Raw genomic sequence first — 24,715 nt, forward strand, 5'->3', positions numbered from 1 at the left:
TTGATTTCTAGCAAATTTCACAATTTTTTTTTATATTTATTACGAATTTTGTTACAAATTTATATCAGCAAATAACATATTAAATAATTTTAAAATTTCGCAGGAAAATATTATAAAAATTTCAAATTTCTTACAAATTTTACTACATTTAATTTTGTCGAATTTTGATATAAAAGTTATTGAAAAATTTATTTATTTTATAAATTTTTTCATACAAAATTTAAATTCGCAGCAATTTGGTATCTTTTCGTAGAAACTTTTTTATAAATTTATATTTACAGGAAGTTAACATTTGAAATTTGACAGGATAATTTAACCAAATTTTTTCCATCTCCTCCGGTGGCTACAAGTACAATGATCAACTTTGAGTCCTATGTCTTTAGGACTGTTGGGAGATCAACTTTGAGGATCTGAAGCTCGGTGACCTCCTCACCACATGATTCGTGTACTCTACCAGCGTAGTGGAGTCGATCCTCGACTCGTTGCGCAAGGACAGTTACGAAAAACATGCCTTCGTCGAGCTAGGGTTTGATTGGAACGAGACCTTCGACTTCAAAGTCGCGTTCACCGATCACGAGAAGTATGTCTACCATGAGCATGTGAAGGAATTTGGTGACTCTGCCATCGCTGAAGAATATGAAATCGACATTCATCTTGCCGCCAACGCTTTCATCAAACGGCAATGACGGCGTCGATTGTTCTTTCGCCGCCTTTACCTCCTTCATCGACAACGAAATCAGTCTTGGCAACGCGTGGAGCAAATTCTACTCGACGACAAACATCCCAAACCCAACAACGGTGCTTCTACCTTCGGCTTCGATTCTTATGGTAATTAATTGTTCCTCTCTGCTCCTAACTTGAAATTTGTCATTTATACAAGTTGAAATTTGTTAGTAATTGAGTGATTGAATGTGGTGATATGCTGAAGTAGCACTTGGAGTAGCTCAAGGATGAACTTATCTTCATGAAGAATTATAAATTCATGTTAGAGTTTAAGAAATATGATTATAGATTATTCTTGCTATGATCATTCATTGCTCAAGGGTGAACTTATCTTCATGAAGAATTACAAATTCATTTATAAATAGTTAAACGTACTTTTTACTTGTCAATTTTTTCTGTTAAAATCATTTATAACTGCTATTTGTTAGACAACTACAACTATCTCTAGATTGATATTTTGCAGTATATATAGACATTGTAACAAAAGTTCCTCATTTGTGAAATTTTTTCCTTTGATACAATGTAATAGATGGATTTTAGTGCCTTTAGTTAGCATTATCTGGTTGGATTTTGAATTTGGTAGATTTCTATTTCCTTACTATACATTTTTTTTCTGGTGATTATGGTTGGGCTTATGTTTAGTTTTATAATTTATCAAATTATAGCACCTAGGAAATGTAGAAGACAAGATAGAATACTCTGTCTCTAAACCCATACTTGAAAAATATTAAAGTGTATTGTATCTAACAAATGTTTGATGAAGTTGTTCTATTACTACTCAACTGTTTCTGTTTTTGATGATATATTAAACTTTGAGTCTTTCTACGTGAAGGTAGTTGAACAATTTTGACAAGCTTTGGAGATTTCACCATAGTGTGTGCCTGCACAATATGGACTTGCTTTGGGGCTGCTTGGTTTGGCAAAAAGACTGCATCAATCTAGGAGCATATAGATGGGGGGCTTCACTGTTACAGGTTTTTCTCTTCAATATTTTGTCTTTAATAATTATTATGTTGTTTTTTATTAAGTTTTCAGTGCTTTGGTTGCTTTTATAAATTCTTTTAGAAGGCTTCTGATGCAAATATGTTACAGGCTTCTCAAGAGGTTCAAGATTTAGATGTAGACAACCTTTTGTTTATTTCTCAAATTCTGTGTGGTGGAGACTAAGAGTGTAGTTATCAAACATTGTTATTGCTTATGCATTAATGGCACATTAAATAGTAATCAGAGGAAGAGAAAAAGCATAAGAAAATGGAATAAAGCAAAGGAAGAGTTTGTGTAACAAGAGGAACAAGCTTTATTGGTTCATGGATTATCAAGAACCTCCTTCAAGATGGTTACTTTGTTAACACCACTGAGAAACAACTCAGGTAGTAAAAGCAACCCCATCTCTGTTACATAAACATTTTCAGAATGAAAAAAAAAACTTTTGAATCCACTTTTTAATATTGGTTGAAATTCCATTGAAAAAAAAAATCTAATGGATGATTATATGTTACTTCTTACTTGTTAGATCCACCATAATGATACTTAAAATTCCGTTGGAGCGCATTACACTGTGTGCTTAGTGCTGAGATTTTTTCTTGTCATAGTGTAGTAAATTACTTCACTTTTTAGTTAGTGAATAGTAGACCACCTCCGTCAATTGTGACCTTGGTAGCTTTGGTGAATTGAAATGATGCTTAGGGAAATCTGAGGTTTCATTGAATAGGAGCACAGTAATCTATGTGTGGAAATGGTCCGCAGGATTATTATAAGAAATAGAAAGTGTCAAAAGTGTAACAGGTTAGTCGGTTCATTATTCTTTTTTGTTATCTGGTTTCCTGTAATTCCTATATATAGGTTTTGTGCAAAAGGGGAATTTTTCGAATTGAGATTACTGGTCATAGTCCAATGTAAAAGGAGAAAGCACCTTTGGAGGTATACTTGAATATTTTGGAGCTAAGGTGATTCTTTTAGCAATAAAAAAGTATATTAATAATTTCTTTTACCTGTCTGGGTGTTAATTTTTTGGAATAGGAACTATTATCAATATTCCAAGAAAAAGGAACCTAATAGCCACAGGAAGTCTTACAATAGGGTGGATGTTTCAATTTGATTGCCTTTTTATTCTTCTACGAAAAATAATGTTAATTAATGTATGGTTTATTTTATGTATGTCCACAGGGGCAGTGGTAGAAAGTGGGAAGAAATTTTGATAGGAAGCAGAAAAGGATAATAAATTCTTAGAATAAGATGTTGTGTTCATGTAATATATTAACTTAATATAAATTTTCATATTATTTGCAGGGACTCAATCCTTTGATGTTCATGTTTGTTGTACTTGGGAATACCGCTTATGTAGCCATGTATTAACACTGGTAATACTCCTGCTAAGCTATTTGTTGTGGATGAGTTACTTCTTGTGATAGTATACATGATGGATATTAAATTGGCAGAAAATTTGCTCTCTGCAGTATATCAGTGGCCTTTTTGTTACTAGCAAGAAGATTACTAAGTATTTAAATTTGACAATGTGATTAGTCTAAACCTTCTCTGTTATGCTTCCTCTGTTTGCCACAAAAAGCAAGCAAATTAATAGCAAAAAGATCATCACAAATGGACAATCTTCCTTATAAAGCAACTTTTAATTTTAAGTGAGCAGGTAATTCTGTCAGTCTTCTTAGTGAAGTTTTATAGGCTTCATTAGATAGGAATGATGACCATAAAAGATGTCCTAAACATAGTATGCTGCTTCACTTTGTTTTAGTCATTCACAATCCTAAGAGAAAAAGTTCCTTTAAATCTAGTTTTTAATATTTTTCTTGTGCACAGAACAATTGGTTGAATCCGTTTTGAGCAAGGTTTTAGAGGAGTTTGACAAAGCAAAGTAACAAGGAGATTCTTGGACTCAAATCCAATGGTGTTTTAGTTGAGGGTCTTCATTTCAAACCTGCTTTTGCTTCTTCTTTTGTTTTTATTTTGAGATTCTGCGAATTGATATAGTAATCTTCTTATTAGTTCCAAGGGATTGTGACACGTACTGACATTTAATTAAGTGTTTTTTACTGTGTTATGCTAGTTTCTGTGAGTTATTAATGTTTATGTTATGTTAGGCCTATTTTTGACTTTTAATTTTTATTATTTTGTGTGCATTTAATATTTTGTTTTGCCACCTGGGAAAAATTTAAAATATCTTGCAGCATCACCCACCTAACAAGCATTGCAGAATGATAATGGGTTTACAGTGCAGAAATTTATGATGTGCCAAAGAGATAAAGCACTGATATGACCTTCCCACGCATGGAGTCAAAGAGCATTTTCTTTTTCTTTTTTCTTTTTTTTTTCTTTGTGGTGGCTGACGACTACGGACACTAGATCACTTGGTAAAGTTGATAACACCTAATGAAAAAATAATTGTTGAAATTTATGAAAATTAGTTCTTTAGAATATTTTTTCACATTTTTAATTACTGCCTTTGTCATTTGATCGCTTATCATTGATGAATATAACAGGGAAGAATAAGGAACTCTATAAATATAATATATATATATATATATATATATATATATATATATATAAATATGTACAGCATATTATTCTTTGGTCCTGAAGCTGAAGTTGTCTTGATAGGTACAGAGAAAAAACCTGTGCATTTTTCCACAGTTCTCTTATTATTAATAGTTCTGTTGGGGGATTCCTATTTTCTTTGTTGGTGTGTTTTTAACTCCCAATATTTCAAGCATCATACATATATATATATATATATATATATATATATATATATATATATATATATATATATATATATATATATATATATATATATATATATATATATATAGTTTCTTCCTGGTTTGTTGAAGTTGAGGATTTTCAATTCTTATCTGTATTTTATACCCTTGAAGAGAAGGTAAATACTACATATTATTTTATGTAAAATGGGATAGAATAAAAAAATGTGGTAAAATAGATTGCTTAATGAAGTCTTGTGATTTGCTAATGTTTGGATATGTAACTTGTGTATTGAAAATGATTGTTTCTATTATCCACTGTTGTAGATACTCTCCACTCCATAATGTCAGGAGACCATGGGAACAACATACTGATCAGTCTATTCAGTATCCATCAACCATGATGTTGACAGTTGATCATGATGATCGTGTTGTGCCACTGCACACATTGAAGTTATTAGCGGTTGGTCTGCTTCTTATGAATTCACATTCAGATTGTAGACACAAGTTAACTTCTATTTATTAAATTGTGTTGCAAAGTATAAAATAAGTGGTTAGAAGATTGGTCTAGTTAATGTTTTCTCCAAACATTCAAGGAGAAGAAAATATAAAATAGATATCTACGTTTACTAAAATTAGTTTATGCATTAATTATAAATTATTTTTTAGAGAAATTGAGGAGATTGCTAATGTGAGTTGATTTTAGTTCATGAGAAAACTTTTTCTTTCTTATGTTTATGGAGAAATTTGTTTAAACAAACTCAATTAATTGTCAAATTTTTTATGCATATATGTTTCACTCTCATTTAACTACTGAATGGGCAAGAAACTCACCTTGATAGTCCTGCAGCTTTCTTTTTTTTTACCCTTTTTAACACTAAGAGGATAACAAGTAAAATTAACCTACAAGTTGACATGCAGGGAAATAACCGCAGTATTGAAATTGGTGTTAAACCTCCCAAGGTGAAGTAAAAATAATTCGTACACCTTAGCCTTAGTCCTCCTCTCATCAAGAATTAGCCAAGAGAGGAAAAAATAAAACTTTTAGTGTTACAAGCTTTCAAGTTAAAGATTTAAAAAAAAGACTATTATTTTTGTGATCTATTATATCTTTATTATTACCATTCTTATGGTATGCTTCTTATATTTAGGTATTTGAAGATAGATACTGTAGTTTTTGTGATCATGATATACCTATACCCAGGTAATTGGTCTATTTTGGTCTAAGATTTGTAGTGATCCTTTTTGGTATGCTTCTCAATTATCCTTTTTGGTTTCTCTTCCCCTTTTCATAGGGCAGACAAAACCATGTTGCAATTTACAGTGTTAACCAGTTTTATGTCATCTTTGTCTCAATCACAACTATACATACCTACATCTTGTCATACAATACATTTTCTTCATACCTTATCATTTCTTTTGTGACTACACATCTATCTTGGAGTTCAATAAAATTGTCTTTAGACTGAGTGAGTACTTTGCTATTCTAAATAACCTTTGTAAACAAACTAAGAATATTCAATCAAACTGATCGATCAACATTGTATTACTACAAGAGCAAAGAAAGAAATGAAAGGGGAAACCAATTCCTGCCAAACTGACTTAATTGTAACAGTTGCAGTTATCTAGTAATCAAATAGAAAGTATCCATTATAGGATTTCTATTATTAGGATCCACATTTCTAGAGTTGGTGCAATGACCTGCAATGAAATATTGGTAACTGGAAAACCAATTATGGTAGTTAAATGGACTCTTGACAAGGTTATCCATTTCATCATTCAGAGAGAAGCAAAAGCCAATGCACAATACACATAAATTCTACATGCGCGAGTTTATACGGATGTGAAGGTAATTTTAATAGAGCAGGAAAGACAAAAACTTGAGTTATAAGTGGTCCTACTATCTAAGAGTGTCCTAACTTGATAGATTTTTTAGAAGTAATTGTGTTTGCATCACCCCACTTGGCCATTAAAATGCAAGACTTGATAACCTTCTGATCTTACATTAAAGCATTTGATAATTAATTTTGTTTATAGGTTACTGATTGAGGGTTACTAGTGATTAAATGGTTCACTCAAAACATGTTACTACAGTTAGCCACACAATTGATGAATACACTCTTGTTTCAACAATTCGACCAAAAGGGGCATTATTCACCATGTTGGTTCCTGCCACAGGATCAATCTACTGGTCTGAAAGATATCCAGGTACATATTTTTTACTTCTCATTCCTCATAACACTTGGCATTAAAATTTAAGTTTCCATACAAGCAAAAAATTAACTATTTTGCTGTGCGGTTGAATCATTCGGGTCATGTTTCTACCTTAGTTTCTGAGAGTGATCTAAGTCATTTTGTTATGAATGAGGAGATTGTTCTTGCTTTCCTTGCTGCCTCAATTAAGAGGGCTCTCTCTTATATAATCATTTTTTTTCTTTGATAGTATTGAATAATGAAATTATAGACAACGTAAAACTCATCAATATGGTGAACATGGATCAATGATGAAAAATTTGTTAATGCTGTTGATGAGATTGAAGAAGGGTACTAAATAACTTTTTCCACTTCATTAAGGTTGCTCTTATAAAATCAACAGATGAGAAATTGAACACTTTCTACAGAATGTTGATCATAGCTAAAATTTCCATGGAGTATTTACCTCAGGGAATTTTATTTTTTATATGAAATAACTTGTTTGAATGAACTACTAATGGATTGATCCTAATGTTCACAGCAGAGATTGGCACCCCATTACAATGTCGAACTATAGGTACATATCTTCCTTATTTGTTCTTCACCTACCTTCAGATAAATAACTTTATTATTTAGATTGAACAAAATACAAAAAAATGTCTTTCACATTTTTTACGGTTTTTTAAACTGCTAAAAATTTTATTTGTGGCGATTTTTAACTGCTAAAATTTGTAATTTTAACCGTCACAAATGTCCATTTTTTTTGTAGTGTATGTTCAATCCTGTACCGGTAATGTTTAAGACTGCATAACTTCTTTTATTTTTCAGAGTTTACATTTGTAATTATGATTCACATTAATATTGTAGGTTTCTGATCAAGGAAGTGTGCCAACTAATATAACAAGTTCTGGACATGAGGAAAATCATATGTGATAGTTAACGAATATAATATAATGTGGAAGTTAATTGAATCATTTTATGTTTTGAGAACCATTGCAGTACTTCATGATAGTTTTTGCTGACTAATATTGTACTTGAATTTGAATTTGAATTCGTATATTTGTTATACTTTGATATACATTTAGTTATCTATAAATAATTTGTCAATTTAATGAGTTTATATCTATTTATGTATAATTTCATTAAATATAGATTAAAAAAATAGAATAAATGTAAATAATTGTGATTGAAAAAATATATATGAATACATAAATGATAAATGAGTAAAAAAATATAATAATAATTTAAAAATCTATGGTACTTTACGGAGGTTTTGAAACCTATAGTATTTTACGGAAGTTTTGAAGCCCAAGGTATTTTAGGGGGTTTTGAAACCTATAGTATTTTATGGGGGTTCTCAAACCTATGTTATTTTATGGAGGTTCTAAAACCCATAGTATTTTATGGAGGTTTCAAAATCCACGATATTTTACGGAGGTTTCAAAATTCATGGTAATTAACCGGGGTTTTAAACCCACAAAACTTAACTGAGGTTTTAAAACCTATGTTAAATACAAGAGGATAAAAGACCTCCGTTATTGATTGGTGCTTCCTGGGGTTCGTAAAAACCCTGGCTAACACATTCTCCAGGGATGGTTTAGCCGGGAAAATCGAAACCCCGGGTAAAGAACTTAGTAGAGGTTTTAACCCTAGGTAATATAAAAATAAACCTCCGTTAAAGATATTTTTTCTTGTAGTGATTACTTGCACTTTTTATTTATAAAATAATTACAAAAATTAGTAAAATGATAAAACTAACAAATAGTTTTTTATTATGAATAATTATTTAAATTTAACAAATAATAATTAAGAGGATAAAATTGTAAAAACAAAAAAGATACAAAAAATATATATCTCTTTATATATTTAGTTGTTGTATTATTATTTATTATTATCACTACTAAATATTATTATAATTGTATTATTATTGTTATTATTATAGTTAGACACACATTTTAATTTTATTTACTACGAAATTATATTTCAATTACTTGTCATTTTTATTTGTTTTATTGTTGATGTATATCTTTATGTATAATTATGATTATTATTATTATCGTTAACATTAGCTTTAATATTAGCATTGACATTAATATTTATAGCATTTAACATTATTATTATTATTATTATTATTATTATTATTAGTTTATTATTATTATTATTATTATTATTATTATTATTATTATTATTATTATTATTCATAGTGGAATTATTCATATAAGTGCTTTTTTTAATTATAAAAAACGTTATTATACTAAATATTTTTGCTAAATAGATTTTTAGTCTTTTAAAATTTTTACAATTTACAATTTATATTAATATTATTATTAGTACTTATAATGGTTAAATAAATATAATAATAATTATATTATTATTCTAAAAATATTTGAAATAAAAAAAAATCGTACATACACGCATGGGTCGTAGACTATTATAACTATAATTGTAAAGCCCACTTTTTATTCTGCCTTAAATTAAAAGGGTTGCCCCATGTGAGTTGGGCCTAGGGCTGGCCCATAGGGAGCCAAACACCCTAATCTGACCTAATCCCACTCTTCCATCTCATTTTCAGAAAAGACAGATCCCCCTACTCCTTTCTTGAGCAGTTGCGAACCTCTGCTAGGGTTTTGCTTCCACTTTTACGTTGAGCTAGAAGGATCTCGTTGTTCCACGTAAGTTAACCTCCCAATTATTCTTCCCTTATTCTAGCTCTATTGTATGGGTAACTGAAGGTCCCTTATTGATCCACTTTCCAGCTTGTTCCACTAATCTCCAGTTCATTGAGCTATCCTCGGAGTTGTTGTGCTCGCTAAGTTTAGGTTAGGAGAAAACTGTGGGAGAAAACTGTTGCACGCGTAGAACAGTGGGAGAAAACTGTTATTTTCGGCCAGGCGAGCTCATCTCGCCTAAGTGAGAGTAGTAGTATCTCGCCTAGGAATTTTGCTCGAATACTCGCTCAGGCGATCAAGTTGTGTTTTGAGGGAAAGACCATCTCGCTCAAGCGAGATGGCCTCGCCTAAGCGAGCCTTCGCGAAACTTCCCAGGCCCTCTGTCGTTGTCTCGCCTAAGCAAGAGCCTGCAGCTTGAGTGAGGGTCTCTGGCTTGAGCGAGACCTGCTATAGCCCACGTTATTTTCTTCTTCACTTGGTTATTATGGGTTGCTTGATTTATGATGTACTATATTTAATGCATGAGGCCTGTGAAATGCATGGTATAAGTTGTGGTTATGAATTTGGATTGATGTGATTGTGTGATCGTGGCTTGAGAAATAAATGAGATAGTTGGTAATCAAGAGGCATGATAATGGTATGAGAGGAAGCTTTATCCTCAAGGTTTGAGAATAACGAGTTGGTATTGATTCAACATGTGATATGATTGAGGATTGGTTATGGATGTTGGCATGAAGTTTCTATGCATGATATATATGTATATATGTTACTTGGTTGTTCGAATATGTTTGGTATATGGTCAGTATGTAATTTCTTGAAATCTCTAGGTGAGATTTCAGGGTTGTGCTTCAGTGGTCGGGACGTAATTCCATGGGCCCTGTTAGTGGGTGTCCATGGTGGTGCTCCATCTATATAGTCTGGTAAGGATTCAAGGTAAAGTTGCATCTTGACACTCTAAGGAGTCAGTTAGTCGCACTTAGAGCAGACTGACTCTTGTGGTGAGAGTAGTAGGAGGCTTGAAACTCATTAAGGGCTAACCTTGTGCGTGGGGAATTGAAACATTGTAACACTTATAACACTTAGCTCGGGGGTGAGTAGAGATATCCACCACAAGTGCAAACATCAGCTGAATCCAACTAGGTTATATGTATCCGCATGAGTCGAGTCGAGTCTTAGTGTATTGATTGGAAGGTCATAACATGCTTGAATGATGTATGTATATTGGACTGTGAAAGTATATCTGATTTCATAATAAAACCACTTTTGGCTCTAGCTTACCCATTGCTTGTTTGATTGGTTTGTATGTTGTTCCTCTACTCTTGCGATGATCATGAATTTATTGATGGGAGCAGATGCGAGAAGTACTCGTGGTCAACAAGTGAGAGATGATTTCGCTGCATAGTCTACCTGAGCTAGACTTCTTGTGTTAATTGGGCTTTTCTTTTAGGGCAATGGCCCATGTACTGTCTGGCCTTTGAGCTTCATTTTGAAAACTTTGTCGTTATTCCTTTATGTTTTCTTTTGGCATCGTGGTGTGCCTTGGTTACTGTACGGAGTTGTATTTGTACTCCTCCAGGACTGCGTTAATATGTTATTCTATGTGACGTTTCCTTTTAATTTGGTTTATTAATTAAATGGGACGTTACAATAATTAATATTATCAATATTATTATTATTATTATTATTATTATTATTATTATCAACTATAATTATTACTACCAATTATAAGTATTATTATCATTTTTATTTTCTATAATTATTTATATTATTATATTACTACTACTACTACTATTATTATTACTATTATTATTAATATTAATAAGAACTGTAATTATTATAATAGTTATTATTATTATTATTCTTAGATACACATTTTATTTTTACTTATTATGTAGAAATTATGTTTAAATTACTTGTCCTTTTTATTTGTTTTGTTATCCATTTATCTTTACATTTAAACTATTATTTCAATTCAAAAAATAGTTACTAAAATTAGTAAAATAATAAAACTGAAAAATAATTTTTTATTATATTTTTTAAAATTTAAAATATAATAATTAAGAGGATAAAATTGAAAAAATAAAAAGAAGATGCAAAGATGTTTATCTCTTTATATATGTAATTGTATTATTACTATTATTATTTTATTTTTATCACTATGCCATATTATTTTAGTGTTATTATTATTGTTAATTATTATTATTTTTGTTTTTATTATTATTATTATTATTATTATTATTATTATTATTATTATTATTATATTTAGATACACATCTTACATTTATTTACTACGAAGTCATATCTCAATTACTTACAATTTTTATTTGTTTTGTTGTTTATTTTATCTCTATATCTGTGTAATTATTTGAATTAAAATAATAGTTATTAAAATTAGTAAAATGATAAAATTGACAAATAATTTTTTATGATGAATAATAATCTAAATTTAACAAATTATAATTAAGAAGATAAAATTGTAAAAATAAAAGAGGATACAAAAGATGTGTATCTCTTTAAATATATATATATATATATATATATATATATATATATATAGTTGTTGTATTATTATTATTATTATTATTATTATTATTATTATTATTATTATGACTATTATAGTTAGACACACATCTTAAACTAATTTATCATGAGATCGTATTTCAATTCTTTGTTTTGTTTTTTATGTATATTTTTATATATGATTATAGATTGTTATCGTTAACATTAGCCTTAGTATTAGCACTAACATTAATATTTATAGCATAAAAATTATTATTATTATTATTATTATTATTAGTTTGTTATTATTGGTATTATTATTATTATTATTATTATTGTTACTATTCATAGTGGTGTTATTTGTATAAGTGTTCTTTTAATTATAAAAAAATTTCTTATATTAAATACTTTTTCTAAATAGTTTTTTAATCTTTTAAAAATTTTACAATTTACAAAGAAAAAACGTGTGTACACGCATGGGTCACAAGCTATTATAATTATTTTGTAAAATCAATTGTTCGCACTATATTGTGATATCAATTCTATTTATTATATTTAAATATGAAATTATTATTACATCACTTAGATTTATGACTTAATTACTTTAATAACAACATTTATTATTTGTAACATCCCAATTTTAGAAGCTTAAAACTAATAAAATAGGATGTTCCACCTTAGTGTTCAAAGCATATAAACAAATGTATAAAGTATATTAATACAGTCTTACAAAAGATCGGACTATATAAATATATCAATTATACAAATCAAACATTTCAAACTTTAAATACAAGCTAACCACTTACAACAACATCCCATAGAGACCTCCTTCCAACCTAAAAGATGGCTCTTCAACCTCTAGAGGTGCCTCTGAAATTGCAACCACCACTACTCCCACCAAATAGGTGATCATCAACAGGAAAACATACAACACAAGACAAAAACGTAGAAGAAGGGTAAGCTAAAGAATTTTAAAGAATTTTCTTAAATCATATAATATTGATATATATAACAACTATAGACAAGCAGATATTCACATACATGTTGGCACAAGCAAGGTTAAACCAAAGAATTGATAAAGCCATGTGCATGAAGATCTTAAATGGTTGATGAAGATCCTTTTGAAGATTAAGTTTTAGTGTGTTAAATCTGTATATAACATGTTAAATGTAATGTGTTAGTGTTATACATTGTTGATAGGCTATATGACATAGGTTAGATGTCTTGTGTGCCTTGGTGTGTGTCTTTTAATTTGTTAAAATGGGTTTTAACAGGTTAAAAGGCTTGTTGTATATAGTTTTTGGTATGAATGCATTCAGTCAGTTGAATTATTTTTCAATCGATTGATTTCACTTAAGTCAATTGAAATCAGCTGACTGTACGGAAAATTCAATCGACTGTTTTCACTTAAACCAAACTATATAAGCTATGTTTTCGCGAGCAGAGGTGTGAATCTGAGTTTTTCTGAACCAAATCGTGTCATTCATCTCTAGGAAGTGTTCTCTCTCCGCAATACACAGTTGGAACTCGTGTTTTCAAGATCTTGGTTGATCTTGGTTGATCTTCGAGGCATTTTGGCTTATGAGTAGCTTGAAGAACACATGTATGGTTGGCTAGGGACAGCCACCATTAGGTTTGGATGTTCTTGTGCCTCTAGATGGTTTGCCTGATGTGATTTCAGGTTTGCAAGTGTGTCTAGATTTTTTTGTGAGTCAAAAGTCTTATGTGTTTTGGTGTTCAAAAGTGTAATCTTGGTTTGTGATTTGTAAAACTTTTGAATATAGTGGAAACCAGGCTCAGGTTGTCCTGGAAAACTGGATGTAGCTATATGATTGAGTGAACCAGTATAAAACAGTTGTGCATTCTTCTTTCCCTCATCTCCCTCTCTTTGAAACTCTTTAAAAACTCAAGAAAACCAAGCAATTTGATCTTTGGTGTGATTTAATGCGTTTTTGTGTAATCTAAGGCTTTATACTTGTTATAAATACTGATTGGAACATGTCTTGTATGTAAAAGATTGTTGTTTGAGTTGAATACGCGAATTCTGCATAATTCTCCAATATTTTAGCCGACTGATTTGTCTTTTTAATCGACTGTTTCATAGCATCAAGAATAATTTAGTCTGCTGTTTTATATTTTAATCGACTGAAAATGTACTGGTCTGCTGCATTTTCATCCAAACTTTCCAGTCCATTAGATTCAATTGAAAAGAAGTTTAAGATTTTGAAAAAGTTTTATAAAGCCAATTCAACCCCCCCCCCATTCTTGCCTAACTTACCATTTCAAAACTAACAATTGGTATTAAAGCAAGGTTCTTGAAAGGTATTCAAGTTGATCAAAAATCTTTTTGAAATGGCTGAAAGTAAACTCCCTTTTGCTGAAAGTGCCTCTATTCATAGACCACCTATGTCTTGTGGCCTAAACTATTAGTTTTGGAAAATAAGGATGCAAATTTTTATTGAATCTATAGACAAAGGAATTTGGGATGCAATAGTTAATGGACCATATACTCCTAAATGTGTTGAAAATAAGCAGGTGGACAAGCCTTGGAGTGAATGGAATGATGAAGAAAGGAGAAGATCTCAATATGATTGCAATGCCAAAAACATCATCACTTCATCTTTGAGTATGGATGAATTTTTTAGGGTCTCCCAATGTAAGAATGCAAAGGAAATGTGGGATGTCCTAGAGGTTACACATGAAAGAACAAGTGAAGTGAAGAGAGCAAGGAAGCATGCCTTGATTCAAGAGTATGAGCTTTTCAAGATGCAAAAAGGAGAGTCCATAGCTGAAGTGCAAAAGAGGTTCACTCACATAGTCAACCATCTCATGGGTCTAGGCAAATAATTTGACAAAGAGGAGCTAGACATCAAAATGCTTAAGTGTCTTGATAGAAATTGGCAACCAAAGGTGACTTTCATATCTGAATCCAAGGATTTATCCATCATCACAACAACTGCATTGTTTGGTAAGCTTAGAGAGCATGAGATTGAAATGCAAAGGCTAAGTGAGCTTGAAACAAGTGAGAAAAAGGTAAAATCCATAGCCTTGAAGGCTAGCTCTAAGAAGAGTGATGAAACCGAGGAAGAGGTTGTTGAATCTAGTGACGATGAGAACTTGAATCTACTAGTCAAGAAGTTTGGGAAGTATCTCAAGAGGAAAGGCAACAAAGGTAATCAAAGGAGGTACAACTCTAAACAAAATGATTCAAGTAATTCTTCTAAATTCTCATGTTATAATTGTGGAAAGCAAGGACATATCAAGATTGAATGTCCTAATGTTAACAAAGAGAAGGAGAAGGTTGATGACAGGAAAAAGGAGAAAAAGGGCAAGGAAAGGCGTGCCTACATAGCTTGGGAGGACAATGATGATTTAACAAGTACTTCATCTCAAGAAGGAAGTGAGGAAGCAAATCTATGCCTCATGGACGGATATGAATCATCGTCATCAAGCCAAGTAAGTTCCTTGTCATCCAAAGATAAGAATGACTATTACCAATTGTTGCATGACTTTGAAGAGTTGCATAATGAGGCAAACAAAATTGTTGTCATGAACAATCAGCTAAAAGGATTAAATAGATGGCTAGAAAACAGAGTTAGCCAACTAGAATCAGAAACAGTCGACTTAAAAACTGATTTCGAACATTTGGAAATGATTTACAATAATTCAGTCGATTGTTCTGAAAAACAGCTGGCTAGAAAACCTTGTGAAAACTGAACTACTTTGAAAAATCAAGTGAAATATCTTTTGAAAACTTGTGCAAAGTTCACAAGAGGAAAAACAAATCTGGAAGCTGTTCTTGGCTCTCAAAATTGTGTTTTTGGAAAGGCTGGACTTGGTTATACACCTGTTCATGAAAAGAAAGCCAAGAAGTTCTCTAGTTTCTTTTCCAAAAGTGAGCCAAATACTATGCCATTCATTTCCTACAACTATTGTATGAAGAAAGGTCATATTCTTAAGAGTTGTCATGTTAGAAAGTATGATGTACCTAAGGGAATTATGAAATGGATCCCAAAAGGATCTACAAAGGCATAACCATGTTGGACCTAAACTATCAAAGGGTACCATGTAATACTATGTTGTTTTGCAGGTCATAAAACAGGAATAGAAGGATCTATGATACCTAGATAGTGGCTGCTCAAGGCATATGACAGGAGATAAGACCACATTTGCAAAGTTGGTATTGAAAGAAGAAGGATTTGTAACCTATGGAGACAACAACAAAGGAAGAATCCTAGGAAATGGAGTCATAGGCAATGGATCCTCTTTCAACATCAAGAATGTGTTGCTGGTAGAAGGGCTCAAATATAATTTAATATGTATAAGTCAATTATGTGACAAAGGCTTTAAAGTGATGTTTGAACCAAATAATTGCTTGATATATGACGCACATGGTAGAATTGTTTTGATGGGAAAAAGAGTCAACAATATATATCTACTTGATCTGCATCATGCATCATTTAGCATCCATTGTTTGCTTACAAAAGAGGATGACACTTGGTTATGGCATAGGAGACTTTGTCACATATACATGCAACATTTTAATCGGCTAAACAGAAAACAGTTGGTTGAAGGACTACCAATACTCGAGTTTGAGAAAGATAGAGTGTGTGAAGCATGTCAAAAAGGAAAACAAACCAAGGTCTATTTTAAACCCAAAAATGTTATTTCAACTAAAAGACCTTTAGAGATGCTTCACATGGATCTATTTGGTCCATCTCGAACCATAAGCCTTGGTGGCAATCTTTATGCATTAGTCATAGTTGATGACTTCTCTAGGTACACATGGACTTTGTTCTTAGCTGCCAAAAATGACACTTTTCATGCTTTTAAAAGACTTGCCAAGGTGCTAGAAAATGAAAAGAGTTCCAATATAGTGTCTATTCGAAGTGACCATGGTAGGGAATTTCAAAATGAAAGGTTTGAACACTTTTGTGAAAAGCATGACATTAAACATAATTTTTCTGCACCAAGAACCCCACAACAAAATGGTGTTCTTGAAAGGAAAAAACATGTCACTTGAGGAACTAGCTAAAACTATGTTAAATGAGAATGCACTACCTAAGTATTTTTGGGCTGATGCAGTCAACATTGCTTGCTATGTTTCAAATAGAGTGTTGATTAGGCCAATTTTGAAGAAAACACCCTATGAACTTTTCAATGGGAGGAGGCCTGTTTTAAGTCACCTAAAAGTATTTGGATGTAAGTTTTTCATCTTAAACAATGGCAAAGAAAGTCTTGGCAAATTTGATGCAAAAGCGGATGAAGGTGTTTTTCTAGGCTATGCTACACAAAGTCATGCATATAGAGTCTATAATAAGAGATTGATGACTGTGGAAGAGTCTATGCATGTTGTATTTGATGAAACTAACCCAAAATTGCAAGATCATGTGCCTAAGATTGTAAATGAAGAAGAAACAGCACTAGAAAAGAAATCTACTACAAAATTGGAATCTACTGCAGGAAATCAGTCAGCTGAAAAGGAAATTCAGTCGACTGAAAAAGCTGCAGACAACAACTTACCCAAGGAGTGGATTAAGCTCAAGGGATTTTCAAAGGGCAACATAATTGTGACATAGAACAAGGAGTATCCACTAGACGCAAGCTTGCATTCTTTCAACATGTTGCATTTGTTTCTCAAATTGAACCTAAGAATGTGAATGATGCATTGTGTGATAGTAATTGGGTTGTTGCAATGTAATATGAACTTAATCAATTCACTAGGAATGATGTATGGTTTCTTGTTCCCAAAACTAATGCTATAAATGTGATTGGTACAAAATGGGTGTTTAGGAATAAAATGAATGAAAATGGTAATATAGTTAGAAATAAGGCTAGGCTAGTTGTTAAAGGTTATAATCAAGAGGAAGGCATTGATTTTGATGAAACATATGCACTTGTGGCTAGGCTAGAAGCTGTGAGGTTATTGTTAGCATATGCATGCATGTGTAATTTGAAACTTTCTCAAATTGATGTGAAAAGTGCATTCTTGAATGGTTTCTTAAATGAAGAAGTGTATGTATCACAACCTCCTGGTTTTGAAGATCACCTATATCCTAATCATGTTTTCAAATTGAAAAAGGCTTTATATGGTTTGAAGCAAGCACCATGACAGTGGTATGAGAGGTTAAGCAACTTTCTTTTATCTAAAGGATATGCTAGAGTCGCTGTTGATAAAACACTTTTCATTAGAAATCATACAAGTGGTGTAATACTTGTTCAAGTATATGTGGATGATATAATCTTTGGATCAAATAATAACTCCATGTGTGAAGAGTTTGTTGCAGCTATGCATGGAGAATTTGAGATGTCTATGATGGGTGAGCTAACCTAGTTCCTAAGGCTGCAAGTGAAGTAACTCAAGCATGGAACATTTTTAAGCCAGTCAAAATACTGTTTTGATCTACTGAAAAAGTTCAAAATGGAGGATTGCAAAGAGGCTGCCACTCTAATTGCTACAAACTGCCTTATAGATGCAGATGAGGCTGGAAACCAAGTTGATTCAACCAAATATAGAGGGTTAATTGGTTCCTTGATATATCTAACTGCTAGTAGGCCGGATATACAATTTAGTGTTTGCTTGTGTACTAGGTTTCAATCCAATCCAAAGGAATCGCACTTCGAAGCTGCAAAATGGATTCTCAATTATCTGAAAAGGACAACTAATGTTCGATTATGGTATCCTAATGAATCTAACATTGTTCTTAGTGGTTTTTCAGATTCTGACTATGCAGGGTGCAAATTGGATAGGAAATGCACAAGTGGTACATGCCATCTACTTGGATCAAGCCTTATCTCATGGAATAGCAAGAAGCAAGCATGTGTAGCACTCTCTACAACTAAGGTTGAGTACATAGCAGCTGGACATGCATGTGCTCAAAGCATATGGTTGAAGCATCAACTTATGGATTATGGTGTAAAGCTAGAGAAGGTACCTCTTTATTGTGATAATACAAGTGCAATCAACCTAACCAAGAATCCAATCCAGCATTCTGAAACTAAACACATTGAAATCAGGCATCATTTCATAAGAGATCATATTAAAAAGGTGATATTGAAATCATGTTTGTGAAAACTGAAAATAAATTGGCAGATTTATTCACTAAACCACTTGCACGTGATAGATTCAGTAAGCTTAGAACTGAATTAGGTGTTCTTGACATAAGAATATATGTTGATATTTGTTTGGCTTGTTAATCTTATTAGATCATGTGTGTGCTGCACTTAAAATGACAAAAAATTGCATAATTTGAAAACTGCCAGTATTTCAATCACCTAAATTTGCAATTTCAACACATAGATTTCATTTAAAATGTCAAAATCCGCATAATCTGTGTTCTGGAACTATTTCAATCTGCTAAATCTCACAAAATACCACATATATTTGATTCAAATTGATCTGGTGTGAATTTCGTGAAATCTGAAATTTTTAGTCAGCTAAAACTACAAATTTAACACAGATTTCACTTAAAACTGCCACTTCACCAAAAATTAGTTTTCTGGTACAGTTTTAGTCGACTAACTATGTATTTTTATGTGTTAAAATCACTTATGCTGATGTGGAATTGCTTGAATTGATTTTAATTGATTGATCCAGTCAAAGTATGCATCACATGACTGTTTTTGGACTGTAGTAGTAGCTGTAACAGCTATTACATCAGCTAAAATCAACTTTTCATATTGCATTGACCATAAAGTGCTTTAATTACATGATTTCCAAAGAGCATGCATTAGTTGTGCACTGTTTATGAGTGGATTGTTAATAAAACGCATGGGAAACACATCACTACATCTTTGATTTAAATTCCCCTCACATTTAATTGCTGTGATTTCCTGTACTGCATTGAAACCAGAAAATCTGCACGATTTAATTAACTAATTTTGAAAATCAACCTGCTGATTTTATAAATACTTGCATAAGCATCATGCATTGGCATTCTCATTTGCTAGTAAGATCCAAACCTACTTTTCACCATGCCTAGAAGATCACGAGCTACCCCTCAGATGATGAAATCTCCACTCCACCTACTCCATCCTCTCCAAATGCTATGAATCAAGGAAGGCTTGAGATATGGTTTGAAGGCCATGAGGATAGAATTCAAACCTTTTTGATTGAGATCAATAGGAAGCAAATTATCCTTCTTAAGGTGATTTGTATGTCATGGCTAAGGGCAGAAAACTTTGGCAACCTTGAGCAACATCTCAAAGCTAAAAAATTGAAGTCTTTTCTTGAGCTTTCGGGTAAGGTGTATTCGAATTTGGTGAATGTGTTCTATGCCAACCTCAAGTTCAGCAACGGCATTCTCAAATTAAGTGTCAAAGGTGTGGAGATGGAAATCAATAGGCAAACATGGAAGGATGTGGCTGAGAAATCAAGGTGAGCAATGATAGGGGGAGCATATGCATATGTGATATGTACGTATGCTTGTGCGCTTTTGCTTGATTGTATATTGGGAATATTTGTATCTTGTTTGCAAAAGCTTTTTCAGGTTTCTCTATGTATCTTAGCTCATCAACTCAAATCGAGGGTGTTGGCTTCATCAATTCAGGGGGAGATTGTTGGCACAAGCAAGCTTGAAGCAAAGAATTGATAAAGCCATGTGCATGAAGATCTTAAATGTTTGATGAAGATTGATGAAGATCCTCTTGAAGATTAAGTTTTAGTGTGTTAAATGTAATGTGTTAGTGTTATACATTGTTGATAGGCTATATGACATAGGTTAGATGTCTTGTGTGCCTTAATGTGTCTCTTTTAATCTGTTAAAATGGGTTTTAACATGTTAAAAGGCTTGTTGTATATAGTTTCTGGTATGAATGCATTCAGTCAGTTAAATTATTTTTCAATCGACTGATTTCACTTAAGTCAGGTGAAGTCAGTTGATTGTATGGAAAATTCAATCGACTATTTTCACTTAAACCAAACTATATAAGCTGTGTTTTCGTGAGCAGTGGTTTGAATCTGAGTTTTTCTGAACGAAATTGTTTCATTCATCTTCGGGAAGCGTTCTCTCTCTGCAATACACAGTTGGAACTCGTGTTTTGAAGATCTTGGTTGATCTTGGATGCATTTTGGCTTGTGAGTAGCTTGAAGAACACATGTATGGTTGGCTAGGGACAGCCACCATCAGGTTTGGATGTTCTTGTGCCTCTGGATGGTTTGCCTGATGTGATTTCAGGTCTGCAAGTGTGATTCTTGTAGGGTGTGTGTCTAGATTTTTGTGAGTCAAAAATCCTGTGTGTTTTGGTGTTCAAAAGTGTAATCTTGGTTTGTGATTTGTAAAACTTTTGAATATAGTGGAAACCAAGCTCAGGTTGTTCTGGAAAATTGGATGTAGCTCTGTGATTGGGTGAACCAGTATAAAAACAGTTGTGCATTCTTCCTTCTCTCATCTCCCTCTCTTTGAAACTCTTTAAAAACTCAAGAAAACCAAGCAATTTGATCTTTCGTGTGATTTAATGCGTTCTTGTAATTTGAGGCTTTATACTTGTTATAAATACTGATTAGAACATGTCTTGTATGTAAAAGATTGTTGTTTGAGTTGAATTCACGAATTCTGCATTCTGTATAATTTTTCAGTATTTTAGCCGACTGATTTGTCTTTTTAATCGACTGTTTCATTGCATCAAGAACAATTTAGTCTGCTGTTTTATATTTTAATCGACTGAAAGTGTACTTGTCTGCTGCATTTACATCCAAACTTTCTAGTGCATTAGATTCAATTGAAAAGAGGTTTAAGATTTCGAAAAAGTTTTATAAAGCCAATTCAACCCCCACTTCTTGTCTAAACTCACCATTTCAAAACTAACAATACATATATTTATAAACTACGACTCAACTAATCTGGATACATGCATTGAGGTAGGATCCAGTCAGTTCTGCACTTGTAGTGGCGTCTCATGCTTTGCAGAGTGACATATTAAGAATGTAAACTCTACCGCATACAAGGTAACTCAGTTAACACCTACAGTCAAGGAAAAACCCCTAGGCTAGGACCTTGATGAAGCAGCAGAATCAACAACACCAGGTGAAAGGGTAAAGTAACCCAAAGTCGTCTCCCAACGTCAGTATTGCTAAGATAGTAGTCAACAAAATAGAAAGGGTAAAGTAACCCAAAGTCGTCTCCCAACGAACACGAAATGATTTTTAACAAATTAGTTCTTATAAAACTATACAAATGAGTTAGTCAAATAAAATAAAAAATATAGGGGATTAAGATAAACAAAGATAGATATAAAATTTCGAAGATAAAAGACATAGATGAACTAAAACCTCAACAATAATAAAAAGAACAAAGAAATTAATTGATCTAACCTCAGAATCCAATTAAGAAATTACAATGGAATCAACCTAAGAAGTTTAGCAATCCATGGAATACAAAATAAAAAGAAGAATAGAGAGAAGAAAAGAGAGATGAAGGAAACGAAATTAGGCACCCCTAAGGGTTCCAAAACTCTGAAGTCCCGAGCTTGTTTTTTTTGCTTCTCCCTTGGTCTCTTTATATAGGAATTGGACTAGGCTATTCTGTTGCTAAAATCTCTCAAATATCTTTTAAAATAAAGATAAAGATAAATATTTAAAAATATTTGGAGAGATATAGACTATTTGACAAATATAATTGGTTGATAATATCAATATCTAATATAATTAAATTAATTAATTAATTAAAGATATATGATAAATTATCACCAATTAGTATTTGTATTAATTTTCCAAATCAACCCTTTGTAATCTCCTTAAATTATCTTCTAAATAATCCAATATCTTCAAGATATATTTGTTTGCTGTGAAACTAAAAAGATTCAAGAAGGTCTTGTCATATTTAAAAAGATTTGGTAGTTATTATCTTTTAATATTTTATGATATAATTAAATAAGATAATTATTTAAAAATATCAAATAAAATATCTAAAGATATATTTTTCCCAAATTATCTTCTATCATAAAGATAAAGAAAACCGCAAGGTCCAATTTTTTTTGTTCCTCTCTTCTTGGTTTAGCCAAACTTCAATTTTTCAAGCTTTCTTGCCGTCTTCATGCAATGCTTGGCTGGAATTTTTGTGCTTTTGATAATTTCTTACTCTTTGGATTTATCTTTAAGGTGTCATGAAGCTTTAATCAATTTATTTCCACACCTCCATGAGCTCAACTTAGCTGCAGCTGCACTAACACACCTCAAAATATCCAAAGAACATTTATGCAACTAGAAAGCTATTTTTAACATGTTTTTGTATCTCATGTTCAATAAACCCAAATATAGGAAATCCCAATTAAATCAATCTTTAAGCACACAAATTCAATCAAATATCGAAAATTAAACATTAAATGAGGGCAAAAATACGCACTCATCAGACCTCCTGCTCCTCTCACCACACACTTCATTCCTCTCTACTTGAGAATTTGAATGGTTATTAGAACGTCATGATAACTGCCAAGACAATCCCTACCTCAATCCACACATTACGACAATCATTGTTAATTCTCCTTGGGGTAGCATCAATCAATCTGAACTCAGTCTCATATAAACAATCTCATATCATATACTCATCATTCATAATATTTATAAAGCTTTTATGATAACTAAAATATTGATGGAGGCGTGGTTCGGAACCATCAAGGGATTAGAAAACAAATGATGGAATCATGCCCAGGATCTTCAAAGAGATCTCAAATTAGCTTCAGATCATAAAATAAGAACTCTTTTATAACTTTTGTAATGTTTTTGTTTGGGATTTATCGAACCTTTAGTTATCTTGGGCGTTTTTGTGTTTCAGCCCATAGTATATAAGCCCTTGTGAGACACTTTTGTAGGTAGATTTGAGTTTTATGAAATAGTGAGTTTTCTCTCAAGTCTCGAGGTTCTCTTGAGAACCACCGATCCTTATCTTTAAATCTCCGATTCAAATTGGCGGATCTTCCTCACTTATCTTGGAATCTCCTCCATGTGGCGTGAATTCCTCTCGTTCCGAAAACCCCCAAATCGACGTCCTCCATTTTGCCCCACTCATTCAAGGGTTCATACCCATTTTTGTTCTAGACGAATTTCACCCCAAATTTGAGACGATCCTTCATCATCTGGTATAAGAGCCAAGTGAGTTGTTCTTCTGAGATTGGTTTAGGATTATCTCGTTTGTGCTTCCAAAATTATTCGTGGTGCATTCGTTTGTTCACGGTTCTTGTTCGTTCTTCGGGGTTTTGTCGTCTTTCTTCGTTTATTCTCGTTCATGATTACGTTGTGGGTCATATTCGTGGCTCTTCGTTTGGCTTGCTTTTGAATTGGTGAATGGAAGTGGTTGTTTATCCCTAACGACACAATTTTGTGGCTTTCAAAATGACTTTGTCCAAGTGGTCGTTCTATGGTGTTTGGTGGTCGTGAATTGCCATGAGTAGTTGTTCTTGGTTCAATTGTGGGTTTCTAAAGCTCGACAATGAATGGACTGTGTTCTTGGTTCATCTTTTATTGGAAGTTTTGGTAGACGCACAACAGTAGAGGATTGTATTGTGTTGATTGCAGTTGAGTAAAGCGGAGTTAAGTATGCATACAAGGTGTTTGCGAAAATGACTCACTAAAGATTTTTGAAGATTTTGTCTCATATTAAATTGGTGAAGCTGCAAACAATTGGCACATTGATGTGGTTGGATTGGCATTGAATTTGTGAACACAGCAGGGTGTGTAGTGTTGAAGCATGCGATGTGTTGTGTTTCTTGAAGCGATGGATACAGTGCGTAGTAGAAACTTTGTGCTTGAGGAGTTGTTGGCCCCATCTTGAAGCAACAGAGGTCTTGGTGAAGTGGTGTTTGAAAGTGGGCAACCATGTTTTAGTTTGGTGTATTCTTTCATTCCTAGTGTAAAAGACAAATTCTTCCAAAGATAAGTTTCATTTTGGAGGTGCTGGGAGGTTGAGATGTTTTGAATTGGTG

The 24,715-nt window shown here is 32.5% G+C and overlaps 1 long non-coding RNA gene across 12 annotated transcripts; it reads left to right on the forward strand.

Annotated features, from left to right (window-relative positions):
* Nucleotides 1-282: 282 nt before the first annotated feature.
* Nucleotides 283-7,741, forward strand: LOC114167377 (uncharacterized). Of its 12 annotated transcripts, none has more exons than XR_014985426.1 (10): nucleotides 283-828; nucleotides 1,556-2,093; nucleotides 3,013-3,083; nucleotides 3,906-4,088; nucleotides 4,218-4,335; nucleotides 4,764-4,899; nucleotides 5,588-5,640; nucleotides 6,474-6,644; nucleotides 7,171-7,206; nucleotides 7,497-7,741. It is a non-coding gene; the product is annotated as an uncharacterized LOC114167377 (long non-coding RNA). The 12 variants fall into 12 exon arrangements; XR_014985429.1 differs by having other exon boundaries at nucleotides 1,556-1,697; nucleotides 1,816-2,093; nucleotides 3,906-4,335; XR_003600197.2 differs by having other exon boundaries at nucleotides 3,906-4,335.
* Nucleotides 7,742-24,715: the final 16,974 nt, after the last annotated feature.

This window comes from Vigna unguiculata, chromosome 10, assembly GCF_037176805.1.
Source record: "Vigna unguiculata cultivar grain cowpea cultivar isolate G323 ecotype 2 chromosome 10, ASM3717680v1, whole genome shotgun sequence".
NCBI lineage: Eukaryota > Viridiplantae > Streptophyta > Magnoliopsida > Fabales > Fabaceae > Vigna > Vigna unguiculata.